General features: G+C 44.3%; 1 non-coding gene across 1 annotated transcript; it reads left to right on the top strand.

Moving 5' to 3' along the window:
• Positions 1–469: 469 nt before the first annotated feature.
• TRNAG-CCC (transfer RNA glycine (anticodon CCC)) lies at positions 470–542 on the top strand. Its single transcript has one exon. It is a non-coding gene; the product is annotated as a tRNA-Gly (tRNA).
• Positions 543–14,521: the final 13,979 nt, after the last annotated feature.

The raw sequence follows: 14,521 nt of genomic DNA, 5'->3' as shown, positions 1-14,521 counted from the left end.
CGGTTTTCCCTGCAAAGGACTTCGATGAGAACTTATGGGGAAAGTGATTTTAGAGGTTTGGGGGGTTTGTTTTTGATTTCAGAATGGTGGGGAGGGATCTTGGATCTGTAATTAGTAAACTTGAACACAGACATAGTTCAAGACCTAGCAATTCATGTCATAAGTATGTGCCTTAGAATATGAGATTTGAAGGTTTTTTCTCAATTAAAAAAAAATTTTCAAAGCATAGTTGATTTACAATGTTGTGTTAATTTCTGCTGTGCAGCAAAGTGACTCAGTTATGACTATACATAGCCTTTTACATACTCTTTTCCATTATGGTGTATTACAGGACATCAAATATAGTTCCCTGTGCTACACAGGAGGATGTTGTTGTCTATCCATCCTGTATATAACAGGCTGCACCTGCTAATAGAATTTGAACTTTTCTGAGTGCAACCCACAGTATGAGAAACACAAGTCAGAGACTTCCCTGGTGGTCCAGTGGTTAGGGCTCTGCACTCCCACTGCAGGGGGCATGGGTTCGATCCCTGCTCAGGGAACTACTATTCCACACGCTGCTCAGTGCAGTTAAAAAACAAAACAACACAATCACATGCAACCCATTTCACAATACTTTGTGTGAGTGAAACGAAAGTTTTATGAAACAGTATTTACCTTCCTGCAGGTGACCATTCTGATATCTTCTGTTTCATATTTCATCATTTGGGTGTTTAATATGTGCCAGACATAGTTCTAAGCCTTTTCCCCTATATTTCATTCTTTCAAAAGTTCTCGGGTAACAACTCAATGATAAAAAAGCCAAATAACCCAATTTTTTAAAATGAGCAAAGGGCGTGAATAGGTATTTTTCTGAAGAAGACTTACAAACAGCCAATGGGAAGATGTCCAATGTTATTAGCCACCAGGGAAATGTCAATCAAAACCACAACAGATAGCATTTCATGTCAACTGGGATGGCCGTGATAACCAAAAAAGAGACATACCAAGTGTTGGCGAGGATGTGGGAACTGGAACCACAGGGGAGGAAAAACTTTCCCCTGCTATGTTAGGTTCAGTAATGGGGGCAGATTAGCAAGAAAAAAGATAGACTTTTATAGGTACTGGAAGTTCACAGGAAAACATAATCTCTAAGTAGCTGAAGACTTAATAGGGGAGAAGGATACGGGAAAATGCTTCTATGGAATAACAAATGGGTTTACAGAGGAGCCAATGGGAAATAAGAAAGCTTGTGATGTTTGTTTAAGCAGGTGGTGCTAGTGGTAAAGTACCCACCTGCCAATGCAGGAGATGAGGTTCGATCCCTGGGTTGGGAAGGGATGGAGGCGGGCATGGCAGCCCACTCCAGTGTTCTTGCCCGGGAAATCTCACGGACAGAGGAGCCTGGCGGGCTACAGTCCACAGGGTCACACAGAGTCGGATACGACTGAAGTGACTTGGCACAACACACAAGCAGGTACAAGGATCTTCCATTCTCTTCTTTCCAGCCCGAGAGAGGAGGTTTAAGGCATCATCACTCCAGAAGTTTCTACCTTAATCAAATAAAGGAAGCTCGGAAAAGGCTCTTCCTGCAACTGTGACTCTCGAATGTCTTTCCTTTAAAATGATCTTTGTATCAACTCTGGAGGCCTCATTGGGCCCCCAAAGGACCTTCACTCAGTGCTGGTGGGAATGCAAAATGGTGCGGACACTTTGGAAAATAGCCTGGCAGTTCCTGAAAAATTAAACATAGAGCTGCCCTATTGTTGAAAGTGAAAGTCACTCTGTCATGTCAGATTCTTTGCGACCCCATGCACTATGCAGTCCATGGAGTTCTCCAGGCCAGAATACTGGAGTGGGTAGCTTTTCCCTTCTCCAGAGGATCTTCCAAACCCAGGGATTGAACCCAGGTCTCCGCATTGCAGGCAGTTCTTTACCAGCTGAGCTGCCAGGGAAGCCCCCGTCATTGTTCAGCCACTCAGTCGTGTCCAACGCTTTGTGTCCCCACGGACTGCAGCACTCCAGGCTTTCCTGTCCTTCACTGTCCCTGGAGTTTTCTCAAATGCACGTCCATTGACTTGATGGTGCTGTGTAACTGTCTCATCCTCCACCGCCCCCTTCTTTTGCCGTCAGTCTTTCCCAGCATCAGCGTCTTTTCCAATGAGTTGCCTACGATCCAACAATTCTGCTCCTAAGTATATACCCAAAAAGAAACGGAAACATTCCTCTACACAAACACTTGTATACAGACATCCATAAACTTATTCACAGTAACCAAAAAGGGGTAAACAAGCCAATTGTCCATCAGCTGAGGAGTGGATAAGTGAGTGTGGTCTGACAGAGGATGGAGCACTATTTGACAACAAAAAGGAAGCGAGTGTCGACACATGCTACAACATGAATGAACCTTGAAAGCACTGTGGTCAGTGAAAGTCACAAAATGCCACATATCGTATGACCCCATTTATGCGAAACGTCCAGAATTTACAGAAGCAGAAACATAAGTTAGTGGTTGCCTGGCAATGGGGGCATGGATGGAAAGCAGAAATGCAGAATGGTTGCTCATGATCCTAAGGTTTGTTTGAGGGGTTCTGAGACTGTTCTAAAATTAGAGGGTGGTTTGGGACTTCCCTGGGCTCCCCTGGTGGCTCAGAGAGTAAGGAATCTGCCTGAAATGCAGGAGACCCCGGTTCAACCCCTGGGTCGGGAAGATGCCCTGGAGAAGGAAACGGCAAACCACTCCCGTAGTCTTGCTTGGAGAAATCCACAGACAGTGAAGCCTGGGGGACTAAAGTTCACGGCGTCACAAAGAGTAGGTCACGACTGAGTGACTAACACACACCTGAGACTTCCCTGGAGGTCCAGTGGTTAAGATTCTGCACTCCCAACGCAAGGGACACTGGTTTGATCCTTGGTTGGGGAACTAAGGTCACACACGCCACACTGAGTGGCCAAAAACTAACTAAATAAAATAAAATTAGAGCATGGTGATGGCTGCACAACTCCGAAATACCACAAAACACTGAACTGTAAATCCATGAGATTTTACGACATGCAAACTATATCTTGATAAAGCTGTAAAAAAAAGTATGCTTGAAATCCGGGGCACTCTATGTCCCCCTTCTGATGTCTATGTCAGAAGTCTTCCCTGTCCTTTTTATACTTTAATAAAACTCTGCTACACACACACACACACACACACACAATTTTGGTTGAAATCCCTCACATTCATCTCTCACACCACTTATAGGTTGTGACCCACAGTGAGACGAAATGGCTACAGAGAAATTCTCACGTGTACAAGCAGATGTGAAGAAGGATATTTATTGCAAGACTTTTTTTGTGAATATAAATAAATTGGAAGTGTCTCTAACTTCACTCTTGGGATAAAATACTGTACAACAGTTAAAAAGGATGACCCAGACCTACAGATTGACAGCTTGAGATCACATCACAGCATTGTATGGAGCAGGCGCGTCATCAGGGAACACTGCGGCTTTCTGCTTTCAGGAATGTTCTTTTTTTCTTCACCCGACTGACAGTCCCAGGAGTGTTCACTTTGCACCCTTTTGTGAAACTGAACACTTTTCTGTATCTGCATAATTCATAAATAACTTAATGTTATTAAAAAAAAGGAAATGCGGAGTGTTATGTACAGCTTGATGCTGTTTATGTATAAATTTTACAAACATGCCAATCAATAGCATTGTACCCATCCACGCCTGGTCAGGAAAATAGAAGTTGTTCTAGCTGTATTGAGGAGAAAGGTATTTAATGCAAATAATTGCTTTCAAGTGTGTTGAAGGAGATGAACAATAGGAAATAGTACCCAGACATCAGGAGGCTGTCTCTGCCCCTGGACTGACGCCAAGAATGCAAAGGTACCGCTCACCCGCCAGAAGCCCTGCGCTCAACCATGAACTCAGGGGCCTAAGGTCCTTCTCCTGCCACAGCTGAAAGCACCACCAACCTGCAGAGCTGGCGCAGAAAGGAGGACAGCTTCTTTCTCTCTCCTCCCTTACAATCTCCAAATGCAGAAAAAAGGGGGTTGGGCAGATAGCTTGGAAGCTTCCAGTCCCACAGGTTAAGCAGAGAGCAGGCAAAGACGGAACAGGGCCGACAGACAGAACCTTGTGTTTATACAGGAAGGATTCCCACCCAAGTCACGACGGTGATCGGAGCCAGCTGTGCTGTCGCTGTTGTAGTCCAGTCGCTCAGCCGCGTCTGACCCTCTGCGACACCAAGGACTGCAGCACGCCAGGCTTCCCTGTCCTTCACTGTCTCCGTGAGTCTGCTCAGACTCATGTCCATCCAGTCGGTGCTGCCGTCCAACCATCTCATCCTCTCTCGCCCCCTTCTCCTCCTGCTCTCAATCTTTCCCAGCATCAGGGTCTTTTCCAATAAGTCAGCTCTTCGCATCAGGTGGCCCAAGTATTGGAGCTTCAGCTTCAGCAACACTCCTTCCAGTGAATATCCAGGGTTGATTTCCTTTAGACCTGACTCTTTTGAGCTCCTTGATTCCCACCGAAGTCATGAGAGTAGTCAGAGCCAACTTTATAACAATTTATTTATTTAATTTAAATAATTAAATTATTTAATTAAAAAAATTAAATAAATATGCATGATTGTCGATTATGACTTTGGAGACAATAGGTGCTTATTTTATTATTATGTGTATTTTTCTACATCTCCTTAAATTCTAAGAGCATAATATATTCTAAAAATCTAACTTCTAAAAATGCAGTCAAAAAAGAACTTACTGAAAAAGAGAATATACCAAAACACTAATGATTTTTGTGGTAGGGTGGTAACCTAGGGAATTTTTACCTTTTGTTTTCAATTTTTGAAGTATTATTTGACACCTGTATTAAATTTATAGTGAAACTTTACAGTAGGGATGCTCTTGACTTTTGCCTAACTTTACATGAGTGTAATAGTTTGGAGGAAACACCATGTCAAGAACATCATTTTAAGCTCTTGTAACCATACGAAAGATTAGCTTGAGACATCTGTTGGTGCAGACAGCATCCTTTCAAAAGAAAAACAATGACAAAGTCAGTGGATTGCCTATTCATTCGACTTGTTGAGAACCCTGGGACAAGTCTCTCTGATGACTGACTTGGGATACAGAAATGGATGAAATGCTGTGTCAAACTGTTTAGCTTCGAGGGATTGGGGGCAGGAGGAGAAGGGGACGACAGAGGATGAGATGGCTAGATGGCATCACCAACTCTATGGACATGAGTTTGAGTAAATTCCGGGAGTTTGTGATGGACAGGGAGGCCTGGTGTGCTGCGATTCATGGGGTTGCAAAGAGTCGGACACGACTGAGCAACTGAAGTGACTGACTGAGTGACTGACTGTGACTTATAAGGGGGTTTCCCAGGTGGTGCTAGTGGTGAAGAATCCACCTGCCAATGCAGGAGATGCAAGAGATGGGAGTCTGATGACCCCTGAGTCAGGAGGATCTCCTGGAGGAGGAAATGGCAACCCACTCCAGTATTCTTGCCTGGGAAATCCCCTGGACAGAGGAGCCTGGCGGGCTACAGTCCATGGGGCCACAGAGAGTCAGACATGACTGAGCGACAGAGCACTCATTGACCATTCAGATGATGAAAATATATTTCTCATATACAACCAGTCTTTGGCCACAGTTTCTGGCTCAAAGCTTCCAAAACCCTTGGAATTTCCTGGGACATGAGAGCAGTAAGAACATCGTTTGTTATAATATCTGGTCTCTTAACTTCAGCCTCAGAGCCATAAAGGTGAAATAGGCGTCCTGTTATTGATAACAAGCCCCTTTACACCTCCACAGGCCTTTTGTTGATGAGGTGACTTGGGCAAGCATCTAAGGATGGGGCTGGTTACCAGGGAGACCAAACTTGGAGGGGATGGGACTGGTTTCGGGGAGGGGAGATGGGCTGGAGGGCAAATGGCTGGCCAATGGTCAGTGATGTGATCGGTCGTGCCTGTGTGAGGACGCCACAACAAAAACCTGAAAGGAGGAGGTTTAGAAAGCTTCCAGGATGGGGAACCAGAACTCGTCTACATGTCACCGTACTTTGGGGATTTTTATGCAGGCCTCATCCTGTAGGCATGATTAACCATTAAGTGAATCTGCAGCCCCTCTTTCCCCTTCCCAGAGGTTAGGGGCTGAGGCTGAACAATCTTCTAATCCTTACTTGGTCTTTCTGGAGACCAGCCCCCACTTTGAAGCGATCCAGGAGCCCACCAAGTAGCGCCTCAATATAACAAAAGACACGCCTAAAATTACAAAAAAATAATTTTTTTTTGTTTGTTTAAATTTTTTAAAAAATTTAGAAAGGAACTTCCCTGGAGTCCAGTGGTTAAGACTCCATGCTCCCAACAGCGGGGGCCCAGGCTCGATATCGCTGGTCAGGGAACTAAGATCCCGCACACAGTGCGGTGCAGCCAAAACATAACAACAACAAAAAAGACATGCCTATCATCCAGGAAATTCCAAGGGATTTAAGAGCTCTGTGTAAGGGTCCCGGGTCAAAGACCAATATTAGAACAGACAGTGTTCCTAGTACTAGACAAGTAAAATCAACCCAGTTTCACAGATCTGAAAACCGAGCAAGACCAGTGGCTTCTGAAAAGGCACATGACTGCTTGGTTGGTAGAACAGGACTTAAAACTCAGTTCTTCTGACATCCAGGTCAGGACTAAAGCTATTCCAAATGGTATATATATATATGTATATATATATATATGTTTTTTAATGAGAATTCTTTTCCTGTTTGCATTCTCATTCTGAGTGTGAGATGTCCACGTTAACAGGAACTGGACCCATATGCATTCTCTCTTCCACACTAATCAGCTTCAGTTTATTTTTGCTCAGGTCAGCTCATGGACACACAGAAAAGAGGATATTAGTCATTAAAAAAGATTTTAAAGGAGCTGCTGTGAAGTGCTCTGCTGTTCTCCAAAGCCAGTTTCTGCTCCCAGAAGTGGGATGAGACGATTGCCTATCACAGAACTGTGTGTGTCTTTCAGCAAAAAATGGGCTGCATTTGGATGCTGAAGAGATGACATCCTAAGAAACTTGGGCTTCTGAAATCAGGGTCTTTTCCTCCCAGGCAGCAGTTAACTTTCCAGATGCCGTTGTCAACTGTGATCTTTCCATCCTCACTAAACATCAAAGCACAGGGCAGAGCACTTGGGAGAGTGTTTCCAGGAAGCCCAGCACATGCAGGCTTTAATGATTGTTCCCATCTTACACGTGAGGTCACTGACTCACACAGGCAGAGTGGGGTGCCCGAGATCCCACAGAGCCTGACCAAGACCCTGGCCCCAGCGCATGTTCCCGTATTTGGGGGCTGGGATGAGGTGAGGTTAGAACCCTCCACACACCCAAGGGCAACAGCATTTTGCTTGTTGGTTTATTTCTTAAAAAAAAAAACAAAAAAAAAAACTTACCTTATTTATTTTTTGAAGTACAGTTGAAAATGTTTTAGGTATACACAAAGAGACTCAGATATATATACACAGATATATATATATATATATATATCTTCAGATTCTTTTCCATTATAGGTTCTATAAGATATTGAATATAGTTCTCTGTGCTTTACAGAAGGACCTTGTTGTTTATTTTATATATAGTAATTATTTCTTTCCAGACAGGGAAATGGATCATGTTCCTGCTTAAAATATCTTAATGGTCTTTAGACCAATGGCCAGAAAATTGTGAATAATAATCATTTTTTAAAGCAACATGATAGATTAGGCAGAACACAGTAGTTTCTTAAAGAGTGGCCATGAAATTCCAGTTCAAACGTGATTGATAGGTTTCACCTGTAAGCAGAGACAAGCCGTAGCACCTCCAGGGACGAAGGATTCATCACCACCTGAGTCAGCTGCTTGTTCCTCTGCCCCATGTCAACCCAGGATCTACCTGCCCACAGCTTCCTCCCATCCCTCGGACTAAACCCTGCCGCCCTCCCTCCCTGTCCATCCTCTGCACGCTGGACATAGGCCCATGGCAGGACACCAACACAGCTTAGCTTGAGGATGAGGACTCGACTCCAACCCGACCTGGCTGTCTGCACACCCGCCCTGGCTGATGGGCCTGGGTCAAGTAACCTCGACTTCCATCCTGTCCTGAGATAACTGATTATGGGCCTTCATTCTCTCCTGATACAACTACTTAGATTGGATTAATAAGGGTCGTCCAGAGAACCAGAACAGAATGTGCACATGTGTGTGTACATAAACACGTATGTACATTTCAAGAGATTTATTATAAGGAATAATTCACACAGTTAAGGAGGCTTGCAAATCCCAACATCTGCGGTCTGCAAGCCAGAGACTCAGAAGGGCCGATGCTGTGGTCCAGTCCAAGTTTGAAGGTAGGAGAACTGGGAGAACCAAAGGGGCAAATTCCAGCCCAAGGGCAGGAAAGGACCCAAGTCCCAGCTCAGCACTCAAGTCACAAAATTCCCTCTTACTCAAGCTTTTTTTTTTCCACTTGGGTCTTCAGTTAATTAGACTATATTTGGGAGGGCAATTCAGTGTACTCAGTCTACTGATTCAGACATTAACCCCACCCACAGATGTCTTCACAGACACACCCAGAACACTGTTTGACCAAATGTCTGGGCACCCCCAGACGCAGTCAAGCTGGCAAATAAAACTTAATCTACGAAGTCCCTCCAAGCACTGGTTCTGGATGACCCACAAACTCTGACATGCTGGGTTTTCACTCCCACTCAGTTCAAAATATTTTGAAACTTCCCTTGTTTTGTTTTTTGAGTGCGTACTCAGGCAAGTCCGACTCTTGCGACTCCATGACTGTAGATCACAAGGCTCCTCTGTCCATAGGATTTCCCAGGCAGGAATACTGGAGTGGGCTACCATTCCCTTCTCCAGAGGGTCCTCCCGGCTCAGGGATCAAATCTGAGTCTCCTGCATTGGCAGGAAAATTCTTTATCCACTGAGTCACTTGAGAAGTGGTTTGATTTAAAGGATTTTTGAGATTTTTCTGTATAGCTTCTTTAATTAAAAAATTTTTTGACTGCACCCCATGGCATGTGGGACCTTATTTCCCCAACCAGGGATGAAACCTGCCCCCTGCACTGGAAGGCAAAGCCTTAAATCACTGGACCACTGGGGAACTCCCTAATTAAAAAAATAAATAATAATATGGTAAATACACATAACAGATATCATCGTCTTAACCATCTTGAAGTGCCTAGTTCACTGCATTCAGTATTCACATTGTTGTGCAACCATCACTACCATTGTCTCCAGAACTCCTTTCATCTTATTAGACTGAAAGTATGACCCCAGTAAATACTAGCTCTCCATTCCTCTCTCCTTGAGCCCCTGGCAACTACCTGTCTCCATTCTATCTCAATGAATCTGACCATTCTAGGTGCCACATGTAGGTGGAATCATGCAGTACTTGTCTTTTTTGTGATAAGTTTCACTATTGCAAGCAAGTTTCACAAGCTCACTACGTCACTGAGCATAATGTCCTCAAGGTTCAGCAATGTTGTCACATGCATCAGAATTTCCTTCCTTTTAAGGCTGAGTATTCTGTTGTCTGCAGAGACCACAGTTTGTTTGTCCATCATCTGTTGATGGACACCTTGGTTGCTTCTACAGTTTTAGCTATTGTGAATAGTACTACTGTGCACATATTTGTGAAAATATCTCTTAAGACCCTGCATTCAGTTGTTTGGATGTATATGCAGAAGTGGAATTGCTGCATCATATGGTAATTCTATGATCAATTTTTTGAGAAACTCATACTGATTTCCACAGTGGCTGCACCATTTTACCTTCCCACCAACAATGCACAAGAGCTCCAATTTCTCTACATCCTTGCCAACACTTGCTATTTTCTGCATTTTTAAAAATAGTATCCATTCTAATAGTTGTCAAAAATAACTTATCTTCCCTGGTGGCTAAGCTGTTAAAGAATCCACCAACAATGATGGAGACCTAGGTTCCATCCCTGGGTTGGGAAGATCCCCTGGAGAATGGAATGGCTACCCACTCCAGTATTCTGGCCTGGAAAGTCCATGGGGTTGCAAAGAGTTGGACACGACTGAGCCACTTTCACACTTTGAGAGTTATTTTATGGTCCAGCATGTGAACTATGTGCCATGTATATTTCATGACTACTTGAAAGGGATGTGTATTCTGCAAGAGTTCAGTGTAATAGTCCTTAAATATCAGCTAGGACAGTTTGTTGATAGTGTTGCTTGAATATTCTATATCCTTACTGATGTTTCAATTATTTTTTTGTCTACTGAAGGAGGTGTTAAAATATTCAATATTACAAACAACTTTAAGCTAATAAATTTGACAACCTACATGAAAGTAACAAATTCCCTGAGAATCACAACTCAGTGAAAGGGATACAAAAAAGACATTAAAAAATCTGAATGATCCCTTAACTTAAAAAAAAAAAATATTTGCAATAAAAAACTTTCCCACAAGGAAAAATCCAGGTCAAGATGGCTTCTTAAGACTCACCTCTAGCACACATTTATGGAAGAAATAATGCAAATTTACACCTTCTCTTCCAGAATATAGAGGAAGTGAACATGCTTCTCTACTCCTTTTAGTGGGCTGATATAACTCTGATACCAAACTCTGACAAAGCTATACAAGCAGAGAAAAGTGAAAATCAATATCTCTCTTAAACACAAAAATCTTAACAAAATATTGGAAAAGAGAATCCAGTAATATATAAAAATATACCACATTATGACCAAGAAAACTTGTCCCAGGAATGTGAGATTGGTTCAGCATCCAAAACTCAATCAGGGGACTTCCCTGGTGGTCCACTGGCTAAGACTCCATGCTACCAATGCAGGGGGCTCAGGTTTAATCCCTGGTCAGGGAACTAGATCCTACATGCCACAACTAAGATTTGGTGCAGCCAAACAAGTAAATGAATATAAAAAACAATCAGTAAATATCATCACATTAAGGAGGTAAAAGGCAAAAATCATATGACCATCTCATTAAGGCAGAAAAGGCAGTTTAGGACATTCAACACCCACTCATGATAACAGCTTTCAATGAAATAGGAAGAAAACTAATAAACTGCATCTATGAAATACACATAGTTACTGAACTGCTTAATAATGAAACATGGAAAACTTTTCTTCACATCAGCCACGAGGCAAGGATGTCTAATCTCACCACGTTGATTCAACATTCTATTGGATGTTCTAGCCAGTGCAGCAAATAAGAGAAAAAAAGAATACGTATTGGAAGGAAGAAATACAGCTGTTTCTATTTGCAGGCAACACCATTCTGCATACAGACAACCCAGAGAATCATAAAAAGCAAAATCTGCAAAAAACTACTAAGTGAATTTAACAAGATTGTAGGTGTTAGGGAGGAAGAAATTTTCCTCTGCCCTTCTACGTTCTTCTGGTTGGTCTAAGCATTAAATTGAATTGAGATGGATTAACAGGAGAAAATCAAACAAAAGTTTAATAATATGTATACATGGGAGAGACCCAGGAAAGCGGAGTGATTTAGTGACACGGCTGAAAGCCTCACCTTAAATATCACCTTCAGCTAAACACAGAGAGGATGTTGGAGGTAGTACTAGGTCTGGGACCTCAAAGGGCAGGAATGCAATTCACAGAGACGATGAAAAAACAAATTCCTGGTAAACAAGTGATTGCTCGATCAGTAGAGACAATGCGACACTGAGAGGAAATTGAACCAACAGACTTTGCTGGGTTCCTCCTTCCTACCTACCTAGGTCATGTTATCTGTAGTTCTCTGTGGTGACAGCTCCCTTCCTGTAACAGGACCTTTATCTATGTTCTTTTAGACAGTTGTGTGTGTGTGTGTGTTCAGTCACTCAAACATGTCTGACTCTTTGCAGCCCCATGGTCTGTAGCCCACCAGGCTCTTCTGTCCATGGGATTCTCCAGGCCAGAATACTGGAGTGGGTTGCCATTCCCTTCTCCAGGGGATCTTCCTGACCCAGGGATCGAACCCACATCTCCTGCATGGGCAGGCAGGTTTTTTACCACTAGTGCCACCTGGGAAGCCCTTTAGGCAGTTAGGGGAATGTCAAAGATTCTTCCAGAGTCTTTGGGGCCTTTATTTTCAACTCAAAATAATCTGCATGCCAGAGAGATAGTAATACATTTGGCGTTGGCGAATTTTGCTCCTTTACAGAGAATACAACATCAATATACAAAACCTGAGTTTACATATACTAGCAAAAAGAAAAAAATATAAAAGGACATCGTTTGTAATACCATAAGAACATCACATATTAATATTTAGAAGCTAATAAAATGGATGCAAGATTTCTATATCAAAAAGTATAAAACACCACTAAGAGAAATTTTAAAAGATTTAAACAGATGGATGGATACACTGTTTTCATGGACTGGAGGGTTAAAAATCTGTAAGATGTCCATCATCCCCAAAGGCACCTATAATTAAACACAAATCCAAAAAAACTCAGCAGGCTGTTTAGTAGAAACTGACAAGCTGATCCTCAAATTTATATGAAAATGAAAAGGGTCTCAGTTCAGTTCAGTCGCTCAGTTGTGTCCGACTCTTTGCGACCCCGTGGACTGAAGTACACCAGGCCTCCCTGGCCATCACCAACTCCCAGAGTTTACCCAAACTCATGTCCATTGAGTCGGTGATGCCATCCAACCATCTCATCCTCTGCTGTCCCGTTCTCCTCCTGCCTACAATCTTTCCTTGCATCAGGAGAGCCAAAATGATTTTGAAAAAGGACAAAGTTGGAAGACTTACACTTTTTAATTTCAAGACTCATAAAGTAATCAAGCTTTTATGGTACTGACATTTAAGAATAGACAAGCAGATTTATGATACAAAACGTACATGGTCAACTGAATTTTGGCAAAGATGCTAAAGTAATTTAATGGGAAACACAAGCTTTTTTTAATGAGTAGTGCACAAAAACATAAAAAATAATTTGAGATACAGCAGGAACCATAAATCTTCTAGAAGAAAACATGGGAGAATACCTATAAGACCTTGGGGCAGGCAGAGATTTCCAAGTAGCAAAACCATACAAGAAAACAAGCAGATAAACTGGACTTGGTCAAAATTTTAAATTTCTGCTTGTTGAAGACACTGGTAAGACAATGAAAAGACAGCCACAGATTTGGAGAAAATATTTGCAAATATTTTCACAGTGAGATACCTTTACAAAGCTATTGCAAAGGCTAGAATGAAAAAGATGGATCAAACTGAATGGCGATGAGAATGTGTTGTAATTTGAATCCTCATCCCAAACTGGTGGGAAAGTGAAATGGTACAACCACTTTGGAAATCAGCTCAGCATTTTTAAAAGTGAAACGTATACCTAGGATATGACCCAGCCATCTCACTCCTAGGTACTTACCCAGAGAAGTGGAAGGCTATGTCTCACAGAGAACTGGATCCATATGTTCACGGTGGCTCAGGCTGATTTAGCTCCGCACGGAAAACAACCCAAATGTCCACCAACAGGGGGGTGAATAAAAGCAGCTGTGGTATATCCATACAAGGGATATGTGTTGATAATGAACTGGGTATTGATCCCTACAGAAACGTGGTTGGATTTAAAAATAGCAATGCTGAGTGAGGAGGGAGGCAGAGGAGAGGGAGCTCTGCGTGAGGGAGGGTGTGAGGGAGCTCAGAGTGAGCGGGGTTCAGAGGGAAGCTCTGAGTGAGGGAGGGTCTGAGGGAGTCACAGCGGGGTCCGAGTGGGCGGGGTTCAGGGGAAGCGCAGAGTGAGGGAGGGTCTGAGGGAGTCCGAGTGGGCGGGGCTCTGAGGGAGCTCCGAGTGGGCGGGGCTCTGAGGGAGCTCCGAGTGGGCGGGGCTCTGAGGGAGTCACAGCGGGGTCCGAGTGGGCGGGGTTCAGGGGAAGCGCAGAGTGAAGGAGGGTCTGAGGGAGTCCGAGTGGGCGGGGCTCTGAGGGAGCTCCGAGTGGGCGGGGCTCTGAGGGAGCTCCGAGTGGGCGGGGCTCTGAGGGAGTCACAGCGGGGTCCGAGTGGGCGGGGTTCAGGGGAAGCGCAGAGTGAGGGAGGGTCTGAGGGAGTCCGAGTGGGCGGGACTCTGAGGGAGCTCCGAGTGAGGGAGGGTCTGAAGGAGTCACAGCGGGGTCCGAGTGGGCGGGGTTCAGGGGAAGCGCAGAGTGAAGGAGGGTCTGAGGGAGTCACAGCGGGGTCCGAGTGGGCGGGGTTCAGGGGAAGCGCAGAGTGAACGAGGGTCTGAGGGAGTCACAGCGGGGTCCGAGTGGGCGGGGTTCAGGGGAAGCGCAGAGTGAACGAGGGTCTGAGGGAGTCCGAGTGGGCGGGGCTCTGAGGGAGCTCCGAGTGGGCGGGGCTCTGAGGGAGCTCCGAGTGGGCGGGGCTCTGAGGGAGTCACAGCGGGGTCCGAGTGGGCGGGGTTCAGGGGAAGCGCAGAGTGAAGGAGGGTCTGAGGGACTCTGAGTGGGCGGGGCTCTGAGGGAGCTCCGAGTGAGGGAGAGTCTGAGGGAGTCCGAGTGGGCGGGGCTCTGAGGGAGTCCGA

Source organism: Dama dama, chromosome 24, assembly GCF_033118175.1.
Source record: "Dama dama isolate Ldn47 chromosome 24, ASM3311817v1, whole genome shotgun sequence".
NCBI lineage: Eukaryota > Metazoa > Chordata > Mammalia > Artiodactyla > Cervidae > Dama > Dama dama.
The sequence above is the reverse complement of the archived record's forward strand: the minus strand, read 5'-3'. Positions and strand labels throughout refer to the sequence as shown.